At 42.1% G+C, this 25,121-nt stretch overlaps 11 non-coding genes across 11 annotated transcripts; 9 read left to right on the top strand and 2 right to left on the bottom strand.

Moving 5' to 3' along the window:
• Nucleotides 1-267: 267 nt before the first annotated feature.
• On the bottom strand, nt 268-341 carry trnai-aau (transfer RNA isoleucine (anticodon AAU)). Its single transcript has one exon. It is a non-coding gene; the product is annotated as a tRNA-Ile (tRNA).
• Nucleotides 342-1,188: 847 nt separating this feature from the next.
• On the top strand, nt 1,189-1,261 carry trnaa-agc (transfer RNA alanine (anticodon AGC)). The gene has a single exon. It is a non-coding gene; the product is annotated as a tRNA-Ala (tRNA).
• Nucleotides 1,262-4,243: 2,982 nt separating this feature from the next.
• On the top strand, nt 4,244-4,316 carry trnaa-agc (transfer RNA alanine (anticodon AGC)). Its single transcript has one exon. It is a non-coding gene; the product is annotated as a tRNA-Ala (tRNA).
• A 2,345-nt stretch (nt 4,317-6,661) lies between these two features.
• On the top strand, nt 6,662-6,734 carry trnaa-agc (transfer RNA alanine (anticodon AGC)). The gene has a single exon. It is a non-coding gene; the product is annotated as a tRNA-Ala (tRNA).
• Nucleotides 6,735-8,949: 2,215 nt separating this feature from the next.
• On the top strand, nt 8,950-9,022 carry trnaa-agc (transfer RNA alanine (anticodon AGC)). Its single transcript has one exon. It is a non-coding gene; the product is annotated as a tRNA-Ala (tRNA).
• Nucleotides 9,023-10,080: 1,058 nt separating this feature from the next.
• On the top strand, nt 10,081-10,153 carry trnaa-agc (transfer RNA alanine (anticodon AGC)). Its single transcript has one exon. It is a non-coding gene; the product is annotated as a tRNA-Ala (tRNA).
• A 2,191-nt stretch (nt 10,154-12,344) lies between these two features.
• On the top strand, nt 12,345-12,417 carry trnaa-agc (transfer RNA alanine (anticodon AGC)). Its single transcript has one exon. It is a non-coding gene; the product is annotated as a tRNA-Ala (tRNA).
• A 1,282-nt stretch (nt 12,418-13,699) lies between these two features.
• trnai-aau (transfer RNA isoleucine (anticodon AAU)) lies at nt 13,700-13,773 on the bottom strand. The gene has a single exon. It is a non-coding gene; the product is annotated as a tRNA-Ile (tRNA).
• A 1,979-nt stretch (nt 13,774-15,752) lies between these two features.
• On the top strand, nt 15,753-15,825 carry trnaa-agc (transfer RNA alanine (anticodon AGC)). Its single transcript has one exon. It is a non-coding gene; the product is annotated as a tRNA-Ala (tRNA).
• Nucleotides 15,826-20,292: 4,467 nt separating this feature from the next.
• Nucleotides 20,293-20,365, top strand: trnaa-agc (transfer RNA alanine (anticodon AGC)). Its single transcript has one exon. It is a non-coding gene; the product is annotated as a tRNA-Ala (tRNA).
• A 4,467-nt stretch (nt 20,366-24,832) lies between these two features.
• On the top strand, nt 24,833-24,905 carry trnaa-agc (transfer RNA alanine (anticodon AGC)). Its single transcript has one exon. It is a non-coding gene; the product is annotated as a tRNA-Ala (tRNA).
• The last annotated feature ends 216 nt before the right edge of the window (nt 24,906-25,121 follow it).

Below are 25,121 nucleotides of genomic sequence, written 5' to 3' on the forward strand. Positions count from 1 at the left end.
GCACAGAATAAAAAATTTTACAACCCACTGAGCCAGTGTGCTAAGGGGAATTAGATCAAGTGGTAGAGCGCTCGCTTAGCATGCGAGAGGTAGCGGGATCGATGCCCGCATTCTCCAGTGTGACCACACAGCCAGACGCTGGGTGCTGTCTATTGTTTCCAGCAGTGACTGGGTTATAGCCCTCCTCTTAGGGAGCAAAAACTTGTTTTCAACTGCAGTTTAGGTCAGGAGCACCATCTTTCTTGCTAACATTGAAAACTGTGGCAATGGCCCATACGGGGATCGAACCCGCAACCTTGGCGTTATTAGCACCACGCTCTAACCAGCTGAGCTAACCGGCCAAGACAATGGACTGTTGGTTTTTCTCAGATCACAAATTACCTAAGGAACATCACCTAGTCCTGCATTTTCACAAGGGGATCAAATGACCACCAATATTAACATAACTAGTCTATGAACTACACTAGAAGTAATTGACCTTACTTGCTAGAGTAGTCCACTATTAAGCAACCTTTAACCAACTGTTCTACCTCAACAACCAAACATCTTGAACAAAAGCATTAAAAAATCCACCTTCTCATATTTTGACACACTGACATGAAAATTCCACAGTCAGTTCTAAAAGTGTGAGCCATTCTGTAAGCTCCTGAGCTTCCCTACTGTTTTGTTACAATTGGGGTGTTAAAACCCAAGCATCTGCTAGAATAGTCCACTATTAAGCAACCTTTAACCAACTGTTCTACCTCAACAACCAAACATTATGAACAAAAGCATTTAAAATTCCACCTTCTCATATTTTGACACACTGACATGAAAATTCCACAGTCAGTTCTAAAAGTGTGAACCATGCTGTAAGCTCCTGAGCCTCCCTCCTGTTTCTTTTACAATTGGGGTGTCAAAACCCAAGCATCTGCTAGAATAGACCACTGTTAAGCAACCTTTAACCAACGGTTCTACCTCAACAACCAAACATCAAATTGCTGCAACTGAAGAGGGGGTTGAAGGGCATGCAGTTAGATGAGGTCATTTGTAGGACTCAAATTTGAGTGAACATGTAATCTTAGTCTTACACTTGAGTATGAAAGTTGCATGATCCGCTCTTGAAGAGCACTGTTAACCTTGTCTAATGCACTGCTTGTCTAATGCACAGAATAAAAAAATTTACAACCCACTGAGCCAGTGTGCTAAGGGGAGTTAGCTCAAGTGGTAGAGCGCTCGCTTAGCATGCGAGAGGTAGCGGGATCGATGCCCGCATTCTCCAGTGTGACCACACAGCCAGACGCTGGGTGCTGTCTATTGTTTCCAGCAGTGACTGGGTTATAGCCCTCCTCTTAGGGAGCAAAAACATGTTTTCAACTGCAGTTTAGGTCAGGAGCACCATCTTTCTTGCTAACATTGAAAACTGTAGTAATGGCCCGTACAGGGATCGAACCCACGACCTTGGCGTTATTAGCACCACGCTCTAACCAGCTGAGCTAACCGGCCAAGACAATGGACTGTTGGTTTTTCTCAGATCACAAATTACCTAAGGAACATCACCTAGTCCTGCATTGTCACAAGGGGATCAAATGACCACCAATATTAACATAACTAGTCTATGAACTACACTAGAAGTAATTGACCTTACTTGCTAGAGTAGTACACTATTAAGCAACCTTTAACCAACTGTTCTACCTCAACAACCAAACATCTTGAACAAAAGCATTAAAAAATCCACCTTCTCATATTTTGACACACTGACATGAAAATTCCACAGTCAGTTCTAAAAGTGTGAGCCATTCTGTAAGCTCCTGAGCTTCCCTACTGTTTTGTTACAATGGGGGTGTTAAAACCCAAGCATCTGCTAGAATAGTCCACTATTAAGCAACCTTTAACCAACTGTTCTACCTCAACAACCAAACATTATGAACAAAAGCATTTAAAATTCCACCTTCTCATATTTTGACACACTGACATGAAAATTCCACAGTCAGTTCTAAAAGTGTGAACCATGCTGTAAGCTCCTGAGCCTCCCTCCTGTTTCTTTTACAATTGGGGTGTCAAAACCGAAGCATCTGCTAGAATGGACCACTGTTAAGCAACCTTTAACCAACGGTTCTACCTCAACAACCAAACATCGGCCAAGACAATGGACTGTTGGTTTTTCTCAGATCACAAATTACCTAAGGAACATCACCTAGTCCTGCATTTTCACAAGGGGATCAAATGACCACCAATATTAACATAACTAGTCTATGAACTACACTAGAAGTAATTGACCTTACTTGCTAGAGTAGTACACTATTAAGCAACCTTTAACCAATTGTTCTACCTAAACAACCAAACATCTTGAACAAAAGCATTAAAAAATCCACCTTCTCATATTTTGACACACTGACATGAAAATTCCACAGTCAGTTCTAAAAGTGTGAGCCATTCTGTAAGCTCCTGAGCTTCCCTACTGTTTTGTTACAATTGGGGTGTTAAAACCCAAGCATCTGCTAGAACAGTCCACTATTAAGCAACCTTTAACCAACTGTTCTACCTCAACAACCAAACATTATGAACAAAAGCATTTAAAATTCCACCTTCTCATATTTTGACACACTGACATGAAAATTCCACAGTCAGTTCTAAAAGTGTGAACCATGCTGTAAGCTCCTGAGCCTCCCTCCTGTTTCTTTTACAATTGGGGTGTCAAAACCGAAGCATCTGCTAGAATAGACCACTGTTAAGCAACCTTTAACCAACGGTTCTACCTCAACAACCAAACATCGGCCAAGACAATGGACTGTTGGTTTTTCTCAGATCACAAATTACCTAAGGAACATCACCTAGTCCTGCATTTTCACAAGGGGATCAAATGACCACCAATATTAACATAACTAGTCTATGAACTACATTAGAAGTAATTGACCTTACTTGCTAGAGTAGTCCACTATTAAGCAACCTTTAACCAATTGTTCTACCTCAACAACCAAACATCTTGAACAAAAGCATTAAAAAATCCACCTTCTCATATTTTGACACACTGACATGAAAATTCCACAGTCAGTTCTAAAAGTGTGAGCCATTCTGTAAGCTCCTGAGCTTCCCTACTGTTTTGTTACAATTGGGGTGTCAAAACCCAAGCATCTGCTAGAACAGTCCACTATTAAGCAACCTTTAACCAACTGTTCTACCTCAACAACCAAACATTATGAACAAAAGCATTTAAAATTCCACCTTCTCATATTTTGACACACTGACATGAAAATTCCACAGTCAGTTCTAAAAGTGTGAACCATGCTGTAAGCTCCTGAGCCTCCCTCCTGTTTCTTTTACAATTGGGGTGTCAAAACCGAAGCATCTGCTAGAATAGACCACTGTTAAGCAACCTTTAACCAACGGTTCTACCTCAACAACCAAACATCGGCCAAGACAATGGACTGTTGGTTTTTCTCAGATCACAAATTACCTAAGGAACATCACCTAGTCCTGCATTTTCACAAGGGGATCAAATGACCACCAATATTAACATAACTAGTCTATGAACTACACTAGAAGTAATTGACCTTACTTGCTAGAGTAGTCCACTATTAAGCAACCTTTAACCAACTGTTCTACCTCAACAACCAAACATCTTGAACAAAAGCATTAAAAAATCCACCTTCTCATATTTTGACACACTGACATGAAAATTCCACAGTCAGTTCTAAAAGTGTGAGCCATTCTGTAAGCTCCTGAGCTTCCCTACTGTTTTGTTACAATTGGGGTGTTAAAACCCAAGCATCTGCTAGAATAGTCCACTATTAAGCAACCTTTAACCAACTGTTCTACCTCAACAACCAAACATTATGAACAAAAGCATTTAAAATTCCACCTTCTCATATTTTGACACACTGACATGAAAATTCCACAGTCAGTTCTAAAAGTGTGAACCATGCTGTAAGCTCCTGAGCCTCCCTCCTGTTTCTTTTACAATTGGGGTGTCAAAACCCAAGCATCTGCTAGAATAGACCACTGTTAAGCAACCTTTAACCAACGGTTCTACCTCAACAACCAAACATCAAATTGCTGCAACTGAAGAGGGGGTTGAAGGGCATGCAGTTAGATGAGGTCATTTGTAGGACTCAAATTTGAGTGAACATGTAATCTTAGTCTTACACTTGAGTATGAAAGTTGCATGATCCGCTCTTGAAGAGCACTGTTAACCTTGTCTAATGCACTGCTTGTCTAATGCACAGAATAAAAAAATTTACAACCCACTGAGCCAGTGTGCTAAGGGGAGTTAGCTCAAGTGGTAGAGCGCTCGCTTAGCATGCGAGAGGTAGCGGGATCGATGCCCGCATTCTCCAGTGTGACCACACAGCCAGACGCTGGGTGCTGTCTATTGTTTCCAGCAGTGACTGGGTTATAGCCCTCCTCTTAGGGAGCAAAAACATGTTTTCAACTGCAGTTTAGGTCAGGAGCACCATCTTTCTTGCTAACATTGAAAACTGTAGTAATGGCCCGTACAGGGATCGAACCCACGACCTTGGCGTTATTAGCACCACGCTCTAACCAGCTGAGCTAACCGGCCAAGACAATGGACTGTTGGTTTTTCTCAGATCACAAATTACCTAAGGAACATCACCTAGTCCTGCATTGTCACAAGGGGATCAAATGACCACCAATATTAACATAACTAGTCTATGAACTACACTAGAAGTAATTGACCTTACTTGCTAGAGTAGTACACTATTAAGCAACCTTTAACCAACTGTTCTACCTCAACAACCAAACATCTTGAACAAAAGCATTAAAAAATCCACCTTCTCATATTTTGACACACTGACATGAAAATTCCACAGTCAGTTCTAAAAGTGTGAGCCATTCTGTAAGCTCCTGAGCTTCCCTACTGTTTTGTTACAATGGGGGTGTTAAAACCCAAGCATCTGCTAGAATAGTCCACTATTAAGCAACCTTTAACCAACTGTTCTACCTCAACAACCAAACATTATGAACAAAAGCATTTAAAATTCCACCTTCTCATATTTTGACACACTGACATGAAAATTCCACAGTCAGTTCTAAAAGTGTGAACCATGCTGTAAGCTCCTGAGCCTCCCTCCTGTTTCTTTTACAATTGGGGTGTCAAAACCGAAGCATCTGCTAGAATGGACCACTGTTAAGCAACCTTTAACCAACGGTTCTACCTCAACAACCAAACATCGGCCAAGACAATGGACTGTTGGTTTTTCTCAGATCACAAATTACCTAAGGAACATCACCTAGTCCTGCATTTTCACAAGGGGATCAAATGACCATCAATATTAACATAACTAGTCTATGAACTACACTAGAAGTAATTGACCTTACTTGCTAGAGTAGTCCACTATTAAGCAACCTTTAACCAATTGTTCTACCTAAACAACCAAACATCTTGAACAAAAGCATTAAAAAATCCACCTTCTCATATTTTGACACACTGACATGAAAATTCCACAGTCAGTTCTAAAAGTGTGAGCCATTCTGTAAGCTCCTGAGCTTCCCTACTGTTTTGTTACAATTGGGGTGTTAAAACCCAAGCATCTGCTAGAACAGTCCACTATTAAGCAACCTTTAACCAACTGTTCTACCTCAACAACCAAACATTATGAACAAAAGCATTTAAAATTCCACCTTCTCATATTTTGACACACTGACATGAAAATTCCACAGTCAGTTCTAAAAGTGTGAACCATGCTGTAAGCTCCTGAGCCTCCCTCCTGTTTCTTTTACAATTGGGGTGTCAAAACCGAAGCATCTGCTAGAATAGACCACTGTTAAGCAACCTTTAACCAACGGTTCTACCTCAACAACCAAACATCGGCCAAGACAATGGACTGTTGGTTTTTCTCAGATCACAAATTACCTAAGGAACATCACCTAGTCCTGCATTTTCACAAGGGGATCAAATGACCACCAATATTAACATAACTAGTCTATGAACTACATTAGAAGTAATTGACCTTACTTGCTAGAGTAGTCCACTATTAAGCAACCTTTAACCAATTGTTCTACCTCAACAACCAAACATCTTGAACAAAAGCATTAAAAAATCCACCTTCTCATATTTTGACACACTGACATGAAAATTCCACAGTCAGTTCTAAAAGTGTGAGCCATTCTGTAAGCTCCTGAGCTTCCCTACTGTTTTGTTACAATTGGGGTGTTAAAACCCAAGCATCTGCTAGAATAGTCCACTATTAAGCAACCTTTAACCAACTGTTCTACCTCAACAACCAAACATTATGAACAAAAGCATTTAAAATTCCACCTTCTCATATTTTGACACACTGACATGAAAATTCCACAGTCAGTTCTAAAAGTGTGAACCATGCTGTAAGCTCCTGAGCCTCCCTCCTGTTTCTTTTACAATTGGGGTGTCAAAACCCAAGCATCTGCTAGAATAGACCACTGTTAAGCAACCTTTAACCAACGGTTCTACCTCAACAACCAAACATCAAATTGCTGCAACTGAAGAGGGGGTTGAAGGGCATGCAGTTAGATGAGGTCATTTGTAGGACTCAAATTTGAGTGAACATGTAATCTTAGTCTTACACTTGAGTATGAAAGTTGCATGATCCGCTCTTGAAGAGCACTGTTAACCTTGTCTAATGCACTGCTTGTCTAATGCACAGAATAAAAAAATTTACAACCCACTGAGCCAGTGTGCTAAGGGGAATTAGCTCAAGTGGTAGAGCGCTCGCTTAGCATGCGAGAGGTAGCGGGATCGATGCCCGCATTCTCCAGTGTGACCACACAGCCAGACGCTGGGTGCTGTCTATTGTTTCCAGCAGTGACTGGGTTATAGCCCTCCTCTTAGGGAGCAAAAACATGTTTTCAACTGCAGTTTAGGTCAGGAGCACCATCTTTCTTGCTAACATTGAAAACTGTGGTAATGGCCCGTACGGGGATCGAACCCGCGACCTTGGCGTTATTAGCACCACGCGCTAACCAGCTGAGCTAACCGGCCAAGACAATGGACTGTTGGTTTTTCTCAGATCACAAATTACCTAAGGAACATCACCTAGTCCTGCATTTTCACAAGGGGATCAAATGACCACCAATATTAACATAACTAGTCTATGAACTACACTAGAAGTAATTGACCTTACTTGCTAGAGTAGTCCACTATTAAGCAACCTTTAACCAACTGTTCTACCTCAACAACCAAACATCTTGAACAAAAGCATTAAAAAATCCACCTTCTCATATTTTGACACACTGACATGAAAATTCCACAGTCAGGTCTAAAAGTGTGAGCCATTCTGTAAGCTCCTGAGCTTCCCTACTGTTTTGTTACAATTGGGGTGTTAAAACCCAAGCATCTGCTAGAATAGTCCACTATTAAGCAACCTTTAACCAACTGTTCTACCTCAACAACCAAACATTATGAACAAAAGCATTTAAAATTCCACCTTCTCATATTTTGACACACTGACATGAAAATTCCACAGTCAGTTCTAAAAGTGTGAACCATGCTGTAAGCTCCTGAGCCTCCCTCCTGTTTCTTTTACAATTGGGGTGTCAAAACCCAAGCATCTGCTAGAATAGACCACTGTTAAGCAACCTTTAACCAACGGTTCTACCTCAACAACCAAACATCAAATTGCTGCAACTGAAGAGGGGGTTGAAGGGCATGCAGTTAGATGAGGTCATTTGTAGGACTCAAATTTGAGTGAACATGTAATCTTAGTCTTACACTTGAGTATGAAAGTTGCATGATCCGCTCTTGAAGAGCACTGTTAACCTTGTCTAATGCACTGCTTGTCTAATGCACAGAATAAAAAAATTTACAACCCACTGAGCCAGCGTGCTAAGGGGAATTAGATCAAGTGGTAGAGCGCTCGCTTAGCATGCGAGAGGCAGCGGGATCGATGCCCGCATTCTCCAGTGTGACCACACAGCCAGACGCTGGGTGCTGTCTATTGTTTCCAGCAGTGACTGGGTTATAGGCCTCCTCTTAGGGAGCAAAAACATGTTTTCAACTGCAGTTTAGGTCAGGAGCACCATCTTTCTTGCTAACATTGAAAACTGTGGTAATGGCCCGTACAGGGATCGAACCCGCGACCTTGGCGTTATTAGCACCACGCTCTAACCAGCTGAGCTAACCGGCCAAGACAATGGACTGTTGTTTTTTCTCAGATCACAAATTACCTAAGGAACATCACCTAGTCCTGCATTTTCACAAGGGGATCAAATGACCACCAATATTAACATAACTAGTCTATGAACTACACTAGAAGTAATTGACCTTACTTGCTAGAGTAGTCCACTATTAAGCAACCTTTAACAAACTGTTCTACCTCAACAACCAAACATCTTGAACAAAAGCATTAAAAAATCCACCTTCTCATATTTTGACACACTGACATGAAAATTCCACAGTCAGTTCTAAAAGTGTGAGCCATTCTGTAAGCTCCTGAGCTTCCCTACTGTTTTGTTACAATTGGGGTGTTAAAACCCAAGCATCTGCTAGAATAGTCCACTATTAAGCAACCTTTAACCAACTGTTCTACCTCAACAACCAAACATTATGAACAAAAGCATTTAAAATTCCACCTTCTCATATTTTGACACACTGACATGAAAATTCCACAGTCAGTTCTAAAAGTGTGAACCATGCTGTAAGCTCCTGAGCCTCCCTCCTGTTTCTTTTACAATTGGGGTGTCAAAACCCAAGCATCTGCTAGAATAGACCAATGTTAAGCAACCTTTAACCAACGGTTCTACCTCAACAACCAAACATCAAATTGCTGCAACTGAAGAGGGGGTTGAAGGGCATGCAGTTAGATGAGGTCATTTGTAGGACTCAAATTTGAGTGAACATGTAATCTTAGTCTTACACTTGAGTATGAAAGTTGCATGATCCGCTCTTGAAGAGCACTGTTAACCTTGTCTAATGCACTGCTTGTCTAATGCACAGAATAAAAAAATTTACAACCCACTGAGCCAGTGTGCTAAGGGGAATTAGCTCAAGTGGTAGAGCGCTCGCTTAGCATGCGAGAGGTAGCGGGATCGATGCCCGCATTCTCCAGTGTGACCACACAGCCAGACGCTGGGTGCTGTCTATTGTTTCCAGCAGTGACTGGGTTATAGCCCTCCTCTTAGGGAGCAAAAACATGTTTTCAACTGCAGTTTTGTCAGGAGCACCATCTTTCTTGCTAACATTGAAAACTGTGGTAATGGCCCGTACGGGGACCTTGGCGTTATTAGCACCACGCTCTAACCAGCTGAGCTAACCGGCCAAGACAATGGACTGTTGGTTTTTCTCAGATCACAAATTACCTAAGGAACATCACCTAGTCCTGCATTTTCACAAGGGGATCAAATGACCACCAATATTAACATAACTAGTCTATGAACTACACTAGAAGTAATTGACCTTACTTGCTAGAGTAGTGCACTATTAAGCAACCTTTAACCAACTGTTCTACCTCAACAACCAAACATCTTGAACAAAAGCATTAAAAAATCCACCTTCTCATATTTTGACACACTGACATGAAAATTCCACAGTCAGTTCTAAAAGTGTGAGCCATTCTGTAAGCTCCTGAGCTTCCCTACTGTTTTGTTACAATTGGGGTGTTAAAACCCAAGCATCTGCTAGAATAGTCCACTATTAAGCAACCTTTAACCAACTGTTCTACCTCAACAACCAAACATTATGAACAAAAGCATTTAAAATTCCACCTTCTCATATTTTGACACACTGACATGAAAATTCCACAGTCAGTTCTAAAAGTGTGAACCATGCTGTAAGCTCCTGAGCCTCCCTCCTGTTTCTTTTACAATTGGGGTGTCAAAACCCAAGCATCTGCTAGAATAGACCACTGTTAAGCAACCTTTAACCAACGGTTCTACCTCAACAACCAAACATCAAATTGCTGCAACTGAAGAGGGGGTTGAAGGGCATGCAGTTAGATGAGGTCATTTGTAGGACTCAAATTTGAGTGAACATGTAATCTTAGTCTTACACTTGAGTATGAAAGTTGCATGATCCGCTCTTGAAGAGCACTGTTAACCTTGTCTAATGCACTGCTTGTCTAATGCACAGAATAAAAAAATTTACAACCCACTGAGCCAGTGTGCTAAGGGGAATTAGCTCAAGTGGTAGAGCGCTCGCTTAGCATGCGAGAGGTAGCGGGATCGATGCCCGCATTCTCCAGTGTGACCACACAGCCAGACGCTGGGTGCTGTCTATTGTTTCCAGCAGTGACTGGGTTATAGCCCTCCTCTTAGGGAGCAAAAACATGTTTTCAACTGCAGTTTAGGTCAGGAGCACCATCTTTCTTGCTAACATTGAAAACTGTGGTAATGGCCCGTACGGGGACCTTGGCGTTATTAGCACCACGCTCTAACCAGCTGAGCTAACCGGCCAAGACAATGGACTGTTGGTTTTTCTCAGATCACAAATTACCTAAGGAACATCACCTAGTCCTGCATTTTCACAAGGGGATCAAATGACCACCAATATTAACATAACTAGTCTATGAACTACACTAGAAGTAATTGACCTTACTTGCTAGAGTAGTGCACTATTAAGCAACCTTTAACCAACTGTTCTACCTCAACAACCAAACATCTTGAACAAAAGCATTAAAAAATCCACCTTCTCATATTTTGACACACTGACATGAAAATTCCACAGTCAGTTCTAAAAGTGTGAGCCATTCTGTAAGCTCCTGAGCTTCCCTACTGTTTTGTTACAATTGGGGTGTTAAAACCCAAGCATCTGCTAGAATAGTCCACTATTAAGCAACCTTTAACCAACTGTTCTACCTCAACAACCAAACATTATGAACAAAAGCATTTAAAATTCCACCTTCTCATATTTTGACACACTGACATGAAAATTCCACAGTCAGTTCTAAAAGTGTGAACCATGCTGTAAGCTCCTGAGCCTCCCTCCTGTTTCTTTTACAATTGGGGTGTCAAAACCCAAGCATCTGCTAGAATAGACCACTGTTAAGCAACCTTTAACCAACGGTTCTACCTCAACAACCAAACATCAAATTGCTGCAACTGAAGAGGGGGTTGAAGGGCATGCAGTTAGATGAGGTCATTTGTAGGACTCAAATTCGAGTGAACATGTAATCTTAGTCTTACACTTGAGTATGAAAGTTGCATGATCCGCTCTTGAAGAGCACTGTTACCCTTGTCTAATGCACTGCTTGTCTAATGCACAGAATAAAAAATTTTACAACCCACTGAGCCAGTGTGCTAAGGGGAATTAGCCCAAGTGGTAGAGCGCTCGCTTAGCATGCGAGAGGTAGCGGGATCGATGCCCGCATTCTCCAGTGTGACCACACAGCCAGACGCTGGGTGCTGTCTATTGTTTCCAGCAGTGACTGGGTTATAGCCCTCCTCTTAGGGAGCAAAAACATGTTTTCAACTGCAGTTTAGGTCAGGAGCACCATCTTTCTTGCTAACATTGAAAACTGTGGTAATGGCCCGTACGGGGACCTTGGCGTTATTAGCACCACGCTCTAACCAGCTGAGCTAACCGGCCAAGACAATGGACTGTTGGTTTTTCTCAGATCACAAATTACCTAAGGAACATCACCTAGTCCTGCATTTTCACAAGGGGATCAAATGACCACCAATATTAACATAACTAGTCTATGAACTACACTAGAAGTAATTGACCTTACTTGCTAGAGTAGTGCACTATTAAGCAACCTTTAACCAACTGTTCTACCTCAACAACCAAACATCTTGAACAAAAGCATTAAAAAATCCACCTTCTCATATTTTGACACACTGACATGAAAATTCCACAGTCAGTTCTAAAAGTGTGAGCCATTCTGTAAGCTCCTGAGCTTCCCTACTGTTTTGTTACAATTGGGGTGTTAAAACCCAAGCATCTGCTAGAATAGTCCACTATTAAGCAACCTTTAACCAACTGTTCTACCTCAACAACCAAACATCATGAACAAAAGCATTTAAAATTCCACCTTCTCATATTTTGACACACTGACAGGAAAATTCCACAGTCAGTTCTAAAAGTGTGAACCATGCTGTAAGCTCCTGAGCCTCCCTCCTGTTTCTTTTACAATTGGGGTGTCAAAACCCAAGCATCTGCTAGAATAGACCACTGTTAAGCAACCTTTAACCAACGGTTCTACCTCAACAACCAAACATCAAATTGCTGCAACTGAAGAGGGGGTTGAAGGGCATGCAGTTAGATGAGGTCATTTGTAGGACTCAAATTTGAGTGAACATGTAATCTTAGTCTTACACTTGAGTATGAAAGTTGCATGATCCGCTCTTGAAGAGCACTGTTAACCTTGTCTAATGCACTGCTTGTCTAATGCACAGAATAAAAAAATTTACAACCCACTGAGCCAGTGTGCTAAGGGGAATTAGCTCAAGTGGTAGAGCGCTCGCTTAGCATGCGAGAGGTAGCGGGATCGATGCCCGCATTCTCCAGTGTGACCACACAGCCAGACGCTGGGTGCTGTCTATTGTTTCCAGCAGTGACTGGGTTATAGCCCTCCTCTTAGGGAGCAAAAACATGTTTTCAACTGCAGTTTAGGTCAGGAGCACCATCTTTCTTGCTAACATTGAAAACTGTGGTAATGGCCCGTACGGGGACCTTGGCGTTATTAGCACCACGCTCTAACCAGCTGAGCTAACCGGCCAAGACAATGGACTGTTGGTTTTTCTCAGATCACAAATTACCTAAGGAACATCACCTAGTCCTGCATTTTCACAAGGGGATCAAATGACCACCAATATTAACATAACTAGTCTATGAACTACACTAGAAGTAATTGACCTTACTTGCTAGAGTAGTCCACTATTAAGCAACCTTTAACCAACTGTTCTACCTCAACAACCAAACATCTTGAACAAAAGCATTAAAAAATCCACCTTCTCATATTTTGACACACTGACATGAAAATTCCACAGTCAGTTCTAAAAGTGTGAGCCATTCTGTAAGCTCCTGAGCTTCCCTACTGTTTTGTTACAATTGGGGTGTTAAAACCCAAGCATCTGCTAGAATAGTCCACTATTAAGCAACCTTTAACCAACTGTTCTACCTCAACAACCAAACATTATGAACAAAAGCATTTAAAATTCCACCTTCTCATATTTTGACACACTGACATGAAAATTCCACAGTCAGTTCTAAAAGTGTGAACCATGCTGTAAGCTCCTGAGCCTCCCTCCTGTTTCTTTTACAATTGGGGTGTCAAAACCCAAGCATCTGCTAGAATAGACCACTGTTAAGCAACCTTTAACCAACGGTTCTACCTCAACAACCAAACATCAAATTGCTGCAACTGAAGAGGGGGTTGAAGGGCATGCAGTTAGATGAGGTCATTTGTAGGACTCAAATTTGAGTGAACATGTAATCTTAGTCTTACACTTGAGTATGAAAGTTGCATGATCCGCTCTTGAAGAGCACTGTTACCCTTGTCTAATGCACTGCTTGTCTAATGCACAGAATAAAAAATTTTACAACCCACTGAGCCAGTGTGCTAAGGGGAATTAGCTCAAGTGGTAGAGCGCTCGCTTAGCATGCAAGAGGTAGCGGGATCGATGCCCGTATTCTCCAGTGTGACCACACAGCAAGACGCTGGGTGCTGTCTATTGTTTCCAGCAGTGACTGGGTTATAGCCCTCCTCTTAGGGAGCAAAAACATGTTTTCAACTGCAGTTTAGGTCAGGAGCACCATCTTTCTTGCTAACATTGAAAACTGTGGTAATGGCCCGTACGGGGATCGAACCCGCGACCTTGGCGTTATTAGCACCACGCTCTAACCAGCTGAGCTAACCGGCCAAGACAATGGACTGTTGGTTTTTCTCAGATCACAAATTACCTAAGGAACATCACCTAGTCCTGCATTTTCACAAGGGGATCAAATGACCACCAATATTAACATAACTAGTCTATGAACTACACTAGAAGTAATTGACCTTACTTGCTAGAGTAGTCCACTATTAAGCAACCTTTAACCAACTGTTCTACCTCAACAACCAAACATCTTGAACAAAAGCATTAAAAAATCCACCTTCTCATATTTTGACACACTGACATGAAAATTCCACAGTCAGTTCTAAAAGTGTGAGCCATTCTGTAAGCTTCTGAGCTTCCCTACTGTTTTGTTACAATTGGGGTGTTAAAACCCAAGCATCTGCTAGAATAGTCCACTATTAAGCAACCTTTAACCAACTGTTCTACCTCAACAACCAAACATTATGAACAAAAGCATTTAAAATTCCACCTTCTCATATTTTGACACACTGACATGAAAATTCCACAGTCAGTTCTAAAAGTGTGAACCATGCTGTAAGCTCCTGAGCCTCCCTCCTGTTTCTTTTACAATTGGGGTGTCAAAACCCAAGCATCTGCTAGAATAGACCACTGTTAAGCAACCTTTAACCAACGGTTCTACCTCAACAACCAAACATCAAATTGCTGCAACTGAAGAGGGGGTTGAAGGGCATGCAGTTAGATGAGGTCATTTGTAGGACTCAAATTTGAGTGAACATGTAATCTTAGTCTTACACTTGAGTATGAAAGTTGCATGATCCGCTCTTGAAGAGCACTGTTAACCTTGTCTAATGCACTGCTTGTCTAATGCACAGAATAAAAAATTTTACAACCCACTGAGCCAGTGTGCTAAGGGGAATTAGCTCAAGTGGTAGAGCGCTCGCTTAGCATGCGAGAGGTAGCGGGATCGATGGCCGCATTCTCCAGTGTGACCACACAGCCAGACGCTGGGTGCTGTCTATTGTTTCCAGCAGTGACTGGGTTATAGCCCTCCTCTTAGGGAGCAAAAACATGTTTTCAACTGCAGTTTAGGTCAGGAGCACCATCTTTCTTGCTAACATTGAAAACTGTGGTAATGGCCCGTACGGGGACCTTGGCGTTATTAGCACCACGCTCTAACCAGCTGAGCTAACCGGCCAAGACAATGGACTGTTGGTTTTTCTCAGATCACAAATTACCTAAGGAACATCACCTAGTCCTGCATTTTCACAAGGGGATCAAATGACCACCAATATTAACATAACTAGTCTATGAACTACACTAGAAGTAATTGACCTTACTTGCTAGAGTAGTGCACTATTAAGCAACCTTTAACCAACTGTTCTACCTCAACAACCAAACATCTTGAACAAAAGCATTAAAAAATCCACCTTCTCATATTTTGACACACTGACATGAAAATTCCACAGTCAGTTCTAAAAGTGTGAGCCATTCTGTAAGCTCCTGAGCTTCCCTACTGTTTTGTTACAATTGGGGTGTTAAAACCCAAGCATCTGCTAGAATAGTCCACTATTAAGCAACCTTTAACCAACTGTTCTACCTCAACAACCAAACATTATGAACAAAAGCATTTAAAATTCCACCTTCTCATATTTTGACACACTGACATGAAAATTCCACAGTCAGTTCTAAAAGTGTGAACCATGCTGTAAGCTCCTGAGCCTCCCTCCTGTTTCTTTTACAATTGGGGTGTCAAAACCCAAGCATCTGCTAGAATAGACCACTGTTAAGCAACCTTTAACCAACGGTTCTACCTCAACAACCAAACATCAAATTGCTGCAACTGAAGAGGGGGTTGAAGGGCATGCAGTTAGATGAGGTCATTTGTAGGACTCAAATTTGAGTGAACATGTAATCTTAGTCTTACACTTGAGTATGAAAGTTGCATGATCCGCTCTTGAAGAGCACTGTTAACCTTGTCTAATGCACTGCTTGTCTAATGCACAGAATAAAAAAATTTACAACCCACTGAGCCAGTGTGCTAAGGGGAATTAGCTCAAGTGGTAGAGCGCTCGCTTAGCATGCGAGAGGTAGCGGGATCGATGCCCGCATTCTCCAGTGTGACCACACAGCCAGACGCTGGGTGCTGTCTATTGTTTCCAGCAGTGACTGGGTTATAGCCCTCCTCTTAGGGAGCAAAAACATGTTTTCAACTGCAGTTTAGGTCAGGAGCACCATCTTTCTTGCTAACATTGAAAACTGTGGTAATGGCCCGTACGGGGACCTTGGCGTTATTAGCACCACGCTCTAACCAGCTGAGCTAACCGGCCAAGACAATGGACTGTTGGTTTTTCTCAGATCACAAATTACCTAAGGAACATCACCTAGTTCTGCATTTTCACAAGGGGATCAAATGACCACCAATATTAACATAACTAGTCTATGAACTACACTAGAAGTAATTGACCTTACTTGCTAGAGTAGTGCACTATTAAGCAACCTTTAACCAACTGTTCTACCTCAACAACCAAACATCTTGAACAAAAGCATTAAAAAATCCACCTTCTCATATTTTGACACACTGACATGAAAATTCCACAGTCAGTTCTAAAAGTGTGAGCCATTCTGTAAGCTCCTGAGCTTCCCTACTGTTTTGTTACAATTGGGGTGTTAAAACCCAAGCATCTGCTAGAATATTCCACTATTAAGCAACCTTTAACCAACTGTTCTACCTCAACAACCAAACATTATGAACAAAAGCATTTAAAATTCCACCTTCTCATATTTTGACACACTGACATGAAAATTCCACAGTCAGTTCTAAAAGTGTGAACCATGCTGTAAGCTCCTGAGCCTCCCTCCTGTTTCTTTTACAATTGGGGTGTCAAAACCCAAGCATCTGCTAGAATAGACCACTGTTAAGCAACCTTTAACCAACGGTTCTACCTCAACAACCAAACATCAAATTGCTGCAACTGAAGAGGGGGTTGAAGGGCATGCAGTTAGATGAGGTCATTTGTAGGACTCAAATTCGAGTGAACATGTAATCTTAGTCTTACACTTGAGTATGAAAGTTGCATGATCCGCTCTTGAAGAGCACTGTTACCCTTGTCTAATGCACTGCTTGTCTAATGCACAGAATAAAAAATTTTACAACCCACTGAGCCAGTGTGCTAAGGGGAATTAGCCCAAGTGGTAGAGCGCTCGCTTAGCATGCGAGAGGTAGCGGGATCGATGCCCGCATTCTCCAGTGTGACCACACAGCCAGACGCTGGGTGCTGTCTATTGTTTCCAGCAGTGACTGGGTTATAGCCCTCCTCTTAGGGAGCAAAAACATGTTTTCAACTGCAGTTTAGGTCAGGAGCACCATCTTTCTTGCTAACATTGAAAACTGTGGTAATGGCACGTACGGGGATCGAACCCACAACCTTGGCGTTATTAGCACCACGCTCTAACCAGCTGAGCTAACCGGCCAAGACAATGGACTGTTGGTTTTTCTCAGATCACAAATTACCTAAGGAACATCACCTAGTCCTGCATTTTCACAAGGGGATCAAATGACCACCAATATTAACATAACTAGTCTATGAACTACACTAGAAGTAATTGACCTTACTTGCTAGAGTAGTGCACTATTAAGCAACCTTTAACCAACTGTTCTACCTCAACAACCAAACATCTTGAACAAAAGCATTAAAAAATCCACCTTCTCATATTTTGACACACTGACATGAAAATTCCACAGTCAGTTCTAAAAGTGTGAGCCATTCTGTAAGCTCCTGAGCTTCCCTACTGTTTTGTTACAATTGGGGTGTTAAAACCCAAGCATCTGCTAGAATAGTCCACTATTAAGCAACCTTTAACCAACTGTTCTACCTCAACAACCAAACATCATGAACAAAAGCATTTAAAATTCCACCTTCTCATATTTTGACACACTGACATGAAAATTCCACAGTCAGTTCTAAAAGTGTGAACCATGCTGTAAGCTCCTGAGCCTCCCTCCTGTTTCTTTTACAATTGGGGTGTCAAAACCCAAGCATCTGCTAGAATAGACCACTGTTAAGCAACCTTTAACCAACGGTTCCACCTCAACAACCAAACATCAAATTGCTGCAACTGAAGAGGGGGTTGAAGGGCATGCAGTTAGATGAGGTCATTTGTAGGACTCAAATTTGAGTGAACATGTAATCTTAGTCTTACACTTGAGTATGAAAGTTGCATGATCCGCTCTTGAAGAGCACTGTTACCCTTGTCTAATGCACTGCTTGTCTAATGCACAGAATAAAAAATTTTACAACCCACTGAGCCAGTGTGCTAAGGGGAATTAGCCCAAGTGGTAGAGCGCTCGCTTAGCATGCGAGAGGTAGCGGGATCGATGCCCGCATTCTCCAGTGTGACCACACAGCCAGACGCTGGGTGCTGTCTATTGTTTCCAGCAGTGACTGGGTTATAGCCCTCCTCTTAGGGAGCAAAAACATGTTTTCAACTGCAGTTTAGGTCAGGAGCACCATCTTTCTTGCTAACATTGAAAACTGTGGTAATGGCCCGTACGGGGACCTTGGCGTTATTAGCACCACGCTCTAACCAGCTGAGCTAACCGGCCAAGACAATGGACTGTTGGTTTTTCTCAGATCACAAATTACCTAAGGAACATCACCTAGTCCTGCATTTTCACAAGGGGATCAAATGACCACCAATATTAACATAACTAGTCTATGAACTACACTAGAAGTAATTGACCTTACTTGCTAGAGTAGTCCACTATTAAGCAACCTTTAACCAACTGTTCTACCTCAACAACCAAACATCTTGAACAAAAGCATTAAAAAATCCACCTTCTCATATTTTGACACACTGACATGAAAATTCCACAGTCAGTTCTAAAAGTGTGAGCCATTCTGTAAGCTTCTGAGCTTCCCTACTGTTTTGTTACAATTGGGGTGTTAAAACCCAAGCATCTGCTAGAATAGTCCACTATTAAGCAACCTTTAACCAACTGTTCTACCTCAACAACCAAACATTATGAACAAAAGCATTTAAAATTCCACCTTCTCATATTTTGACACACTGACATGAAAATTCCACAGTCAGTTCTAAAAGTGTGAACCATGCTGTAAGCTCCTGAGCCTCCCTCCTGTTTCTTTTACAATTGGGGTGTCAAAACCCAAGCATCTGCTAGAATAGACCACTGTTAAGCAACCTTTAACCAACGGTTCTACCTCAACAACCAAACATCAAATTGCTGCAACTGAAGAGGGGGTTGAAGGGCATGCAGTTAGATGAGGTCATTTGTAGGACTCAAATTTGAGTGAACATGTAATCTTAGTCTTACACTTGAGTATGAAAGTTGCATGATCCGCTCTTGAAGAGCACTGTTACCCTTGTCTAATGCACTGCTTGTCTAATGCACAGAATAAAAAATTTTACAACCCACTGAGCCAGTGTGCTAAGGGGAATTAGCTCAAGTGGTAGAGCGCTCGCTTAGCATGCGAGAGGTAGCGGGATCGATGGCCGCATTCTCCAGTGTGACCACACAGCCAGACGCTGGGTGCTGTCTATTGTTTCCAGCAGTGACTGGGTTATAGCCCTCCTCTTAGGGAGCAAAAACATGTTTTCAACTGCAGTTTAGGTCAGGAGCACCATCTTTCTTGCTAACATTGAAAACTGTGGTAATGGCCCGTACGGGGACCTTGGCGTTATTAGCACCACGCTCTAACCAGCTGAGCTAACCGGCCAAGACAATGGACTGTTGGTTTTTCTCAGATCACAAATTACCTAAGGAACATCACCTAGTCCTGCATTTTCACAAGGGGATCAAATGACCACCAATATTAACATAACTAGTCTATGAACTACACTAGAAGTAATTGACCTTACTTGCTAGAGTAGTGCACTATTAAGCAACCTTTAACCAACTGTTCTACCTCAACAACCAAACATCTTGAACAAAAGCATTAAAAAATCCACCTTCTCATATTTTGACACACTGACATGAAAATTCCACAGTCAGTTCTAAAAGTGTGAGCCATTCTGTAAGCTCCTGAGCTTCCCTACTGTTTTGTTACAATTGGGGTGTTAAAACCCAAGCATCTGCTAGAATAGTCCACTATTAAGCAACCTTTAACCAACTGTTCTACCTCAACAACCAAACATCATGAACAAAAGCATTTAAAATTCCACCTTCTCATATTTTGACACACTGACATGAAAATTCCACAGTCAGTTCTAAAAGTGTGAACCATGCTGTAAGCTCCTGAGCCTCCCTCCTGTTTCTTTTACAATTGGGGTGTCAAAACCCAAGCATCTGCTAGAATAGACCACTGTTAAGCAACCTTTAACCAACGGTTCTACCTCAACAACCAAACATCAAATTGCTGCAACTGAAGAGGGGGTTGAAGGGCATGCAGTTAGATGAGGTCATTTGTAGGACTCAAATTTGAGTGAACATGTAATCTTAGTCTTACACTTGAGTATGAAAGTTGCATGATCCGCTCTTGAAGAGCACTGTTAACCTTGTCTAATGCACTGCTTGTCTAATGCACAGAATAAAAAAATTTACAACCCACTGAGCCAGTGTGCTAAGGGGAATTAGCTCAAGTGGTAGAGCGCTCGCTTAGCATGCGAGAGGTAGCGGGATCGATGCCCGCATTCTCCAGTGTGACCACACAGCCAGACGCTGGGTGCTGTCTATTGTTTCCAGCAGTGACTGGGTTATAGCCCTCCTCTTAGGGAGCAAAAACATGTTTTCAACTGCAGTTTAGGTCAGGAGCACCATCTTTCTTGCTAACATTGAAAACTGTGGTAATGGCCCGTACGGGGACCTTGGCGTTATTAGCACCACGCTCTAACCAGCTGAGCTAACCGGCCAAGACAATGGACTGTTGGTTTTTCTCAGATCACAAATTACCTAAGGAACATCACCTAGTCCTGCATTTTCACAAGGGGATCAAATGACCACCAATATTAACATAACTAGTCTATGAACTACACTAGAAGTAATTGACCTTACTTGCTAGAGTAGTGCACTATTAAGCAACCTTTAACCAACTGTTCTACCTCAACAACCAAACATCTTGAACAAAAGCATTAAAAAATCCACCTTCTCATATTTTGACACACTGACATGAAAATTCCACAGTCAGTTCTAAAAGTGTGAGCCATTCTGTAAGCTCCTGAGCTTCCCTACTGTTTTGTTACAATTGGGGTGTTAAAACCCAAGCATCTGCTAGAATAGTCCACTATTAAGCAACCTTTAACCAACTGTTCTACCTCAACAACCAAACATTATGAACAAAAGCATTTAAAATTCCACCTTCTCATATTTTGACACACTGACATGAAAATTCCACAGTCAGTTCTAAAAGTGTGAACCATGCTGTAAGCTCCTGAGCCTCCCTCCTGTTTCTTTTACAATTGGGGTGTCAAAACCCAAGCATCTGCTAGAATAGACCACTGTTAAGCAACCTTTAACCAACGGTTCTACCTCAACAACCAAACATCAAATTGCTGCAACTGAAGAGGGGGTTGAAGGGCATGCAGTTAGATGAGGTCATTTGTAGGACTCAAATTCGAGTGAACATGTAATCTTAGTCTTACACTTGAGTATGAAAGTTGCATGATCCGCTCTTGAAGAGCACTGTTACCCTTGTCTAATGCACTGCTTGTCTAATGCACAGAATAAAAAATTTTACAACCCACTGAGCCAGTGTGCTAAGGGGAATTAGCCCAAGTGGTAGAGCGCTCGCTTAGCATGCGAGAGGTTGCGGGATCGATGCCCGCATTCTCCAGTGTGACCACACAGCCAGACGCTGGGTGCTGTCTATTGTTTCCAGCAGTGACTGGGTTATAGCCCTCCTCTTAGGGAGCAAAAACTTGTTTTCAACTGCAGTTTAGGTCAGGAGCACCATCTTTCTTGCTAACATTGAAAACTGTGGTAATGGCACGTACGGGGATCGAACCCACGACCTTGGCGTTATTAGCACCACGCTCTAACCAGCTGAGCTAACCGGCCAAGACAATGGACTGTTGGTTTTTCTCAGATCACAAATTACCTAAGGAACATCACCTAGTCCTGCATTTTCACAAGGGGATCAAATGACCACCAATATTAACATAACTAGTCTATGAACTACACTAGAAGTAATTGACCTTACTTGCTAGAGTAGTGCACTATTAAGCAACCTTTAACCAACTGTTCTACCTCAACAACCAAACATCTTGAACAAAAGCATTAAAAAATCCACCTTCTCATATTTTGACACACTGACATGAAAATTCCACAGTCAGTTCTAAAAGTGTGAGCCATTCTGTAAGCTCCTGAGCTTCCCTACTGTTTTGTTACAATTGGGGTGTTAAAACCCAAGCATCTGCTAGAATAGTCCACTATTAAGCAACCTTTAACCAACTGTTCTACCTCAACAACCAAACATCATGAACAAAAGCATTTAAAATTCCACCTTCTCATATTTTGACACACTGACATGAAAATTCCACAGTCAGTTCTAAAAGTGTGAACCATGCTGTAAGCTCCTGAGCCTCCCTCCTGTTTCTTTTACAATTGGGGTGTCAAAACCCAAGCATCTGCTAGAATAGACCACTGTTAAGCAACCTTTAACCAACGGTTCTACCTCAACAACCAAACATCAAATTGCTGCAACTGAAGAGGGGGTTGAAGGGCATGCAGTTAGATGAGGTCATTTGTAGGACTCAAATTTGAGTGAACATGTAATCTTAGTCTTACACTTGAGTATGAAAGTTGCATGATCCGCTCTTGAAGAGCACTGTTACCCTTGTCTAATGCACTGCTTGTCTAATGCACAGAATAAAAAATTTTACAACCCACTGAGCCAGTGTGCTAAGGGGAATTAGCCCAAGTGGTAGAGCGCTCGCTTAGCATGCGAGAGGTAGCGGGATCGATGCCCGCATTCTCCAGTGTGACCACACAGCCAGACGCTGGGTGCTGTCTATTGTTTCCAGCAGTGACTGGGTTATAGCCCTCCTCTTAGGGAGCAAAAACATGTTTTCAACTGCAGTTTAGGTCAGGAGCACCATCTTTCTTGCTAACATTGAAAACTGTGGTAATGGCCCGTACGGGGACCTTGGCGTTATTAGCACCACGCTCTAACCAGCTGAGCTAACCGGCCAAGACAATGGACTGTTGGTTTTTCTCAGATCACAAATTACCTAAGGAACATCACCTAGTCCTGCATTTTCACAAGGGGATCAAATGACCACCAATATTAACATAACTAGTCTATGAACTACACTAGAAGTAATTGACCTTACTTGCTAGAGTAGTCCACTATTAAGCAACCTTTAACCAACTGTTCTACCTCAACAACCAAACATCTTGAACAAAAGCATTAAAAAATCCACCTTCTCATATTTTGACACACTGACATGAAAATTCCACAGTCAGTTCTAAAAGTGTGAGCCATTCTGTAAGCTTCTGAGCTTCCCTACTGTTTTGTTACAATTGGGGTGTTAAAACCCAAGCATCTGCTAGAATAGTCCACTATTAAGCAACCTTTAACCAACTGTTCTACCTCAACAACCAAACATTATGAACAAAAGCATTTAAAATTCCACCTTCTCATATTTTGACACACTGACATGAAAATTCCACAGTCAGTTCTAAAAGTGTGAACCATGCTGTAAGCTCCTGAGCCTCCCTCCTGTTTCTTTTACAATTGGGGTGTCAAAACCCAAGCATCTGCTAGAATAGACCACTGTTAAGCAACCTTTAACCAACGGTTCTACCTCAACAACCAAACATCAAATTGCTGCAACTGAAGAGGGGGTTGAAGGGCATGCAGTTAGATGAGGTCATTTGTAGGACTCAAATTTGAGTGAACATGTAATCTTAGTCTTACACTTGAGTATGAAAGTTGCATGATCCGCTCTTGAAGAGCACTGTTACCCTTGTCTAATGCACTGCTTGTCTAATGCACAGAATAAAAAATTTTACAACCCACTGAGCCAGTGTGCTAAGGGGAATTAGCTCAAGTGGTAGAGCGCTCGCTTAGCATGCGAGAGGTAGCGGGATCGATGGCCGCATTCTCCAGTGTGACCACACAGCCAGACGCTGGGTGCTGTCTATTGTTTCCAGCAGTGACTGGGTTATAGCCCTCCTCTTAGGGAGCAAAAACATGTTTTCAACTGCAGTTTAGGTCAGGAGCACCATCTTTCTTGCTAACATTGAAAACTGTGGTAATGGCCCGTACGGGGACCTTGGCGTTATTAGCACCACGCTCTAACCAGCTGAGCTAACCGGCCAAGACAATGGACTGTTGGTTTTTCTCAGATCACAAATTACCTAAGGAACATCACCTAGTCCTGCATTTTCACAAGGGGATCAAATGACCACCAATATTAACATAACTAGTCTATGAACTACACTAGAAGTAATTGACCTTACTTGCTAGAGTAGTGAACTATTAAGCAACCTTTAACCAACTGTTCTACCTCAACAACCAAACATCTTGAACAAAAGCATTAAAAAATCCACCTTCTCATATTTTGACACACTGACATGAAAATTCCACAGTCAGTTCTAAAAGTGTGAGCCATTCTGTAAGCTCCTGAGCTTCCCTACTGTTTTGTTACAATTGGGGTGTTAAAACCCAAGCATCTGCTAGAATAGTCCACTATTAAGCAACCTTTAACCAACTGTTCTACCTCAACAACCAAACATCATGAACAAAAGCATTTAAAATTCCACCTTCTCATATTTTGACACACTGACATGAAAATTCCACAGTCAGTTCTAAAAGTGTGAACCATGCTGTAAGCTCCTGAGCCTCCCTCCTGTTTCTTTTACAATTGGGGTGTCAAAACCCAAGCATCTGCTAGAATAGACCACTGTTAAGCAACCTTTAACCAACGGTTCTACCTCAACAACCAAACATCAAATTGCTGCAACTGAAGAGGGGGTTGAAGGGCATGCAGTTAGATGAGGTCATTTGTAGGACTCAAATTTGAGTGAACATGTAATCTTAGTCTTACACTTGAGTATGAAAGTTGCATGATCCGCTCTTGAAGAGCACTGTTAACCTTGTCTAATGCACTGCTTGTCTAATGCACAGAATAAAAAAATTTACAACCCACTGAGCCAGTGTGCTAAGGGGAATTAGCTCAAGTGGTAGAGCGCTCGCTTAGCATGCGAGAGGTAGCGGGATCGATGCCCGCATTCTCCAGTGTGACCACACAGCCAGACGCTGGGTGCTGTCTATTGTTTCCAGCAGTGACTGGGTTATAGCCCTCCTCTTAGGGAGCAAAAACATGTTTTCAACTGCAGTTTAGGTCAGGAGCACCATCTTTCTTGCTAACATTGAAAACTGTGGTAATGGCCCGTACGGGGACCTTGGCGTTATTAGCACCACGCTCTAACCAGCTGAGCTAACCGGCCAAGA

This window comes from Clarias gariepinus, unplaced genomic scaffold, assembly GCF_024256425.1.
Source record: "Clarias gariepinus isolate MV-2021 ecotype Netherlands unplaced genomic scaffold, CGAR_prim_01v2 scaffold_29, whole genome shotgun sequence".
Taxonomy (NCBI): Eukaryota; Metazoa; Chordata; class Actinopteri; order Siluriformes; family Clariidae; genus Clarias; species Clarias gariepinus.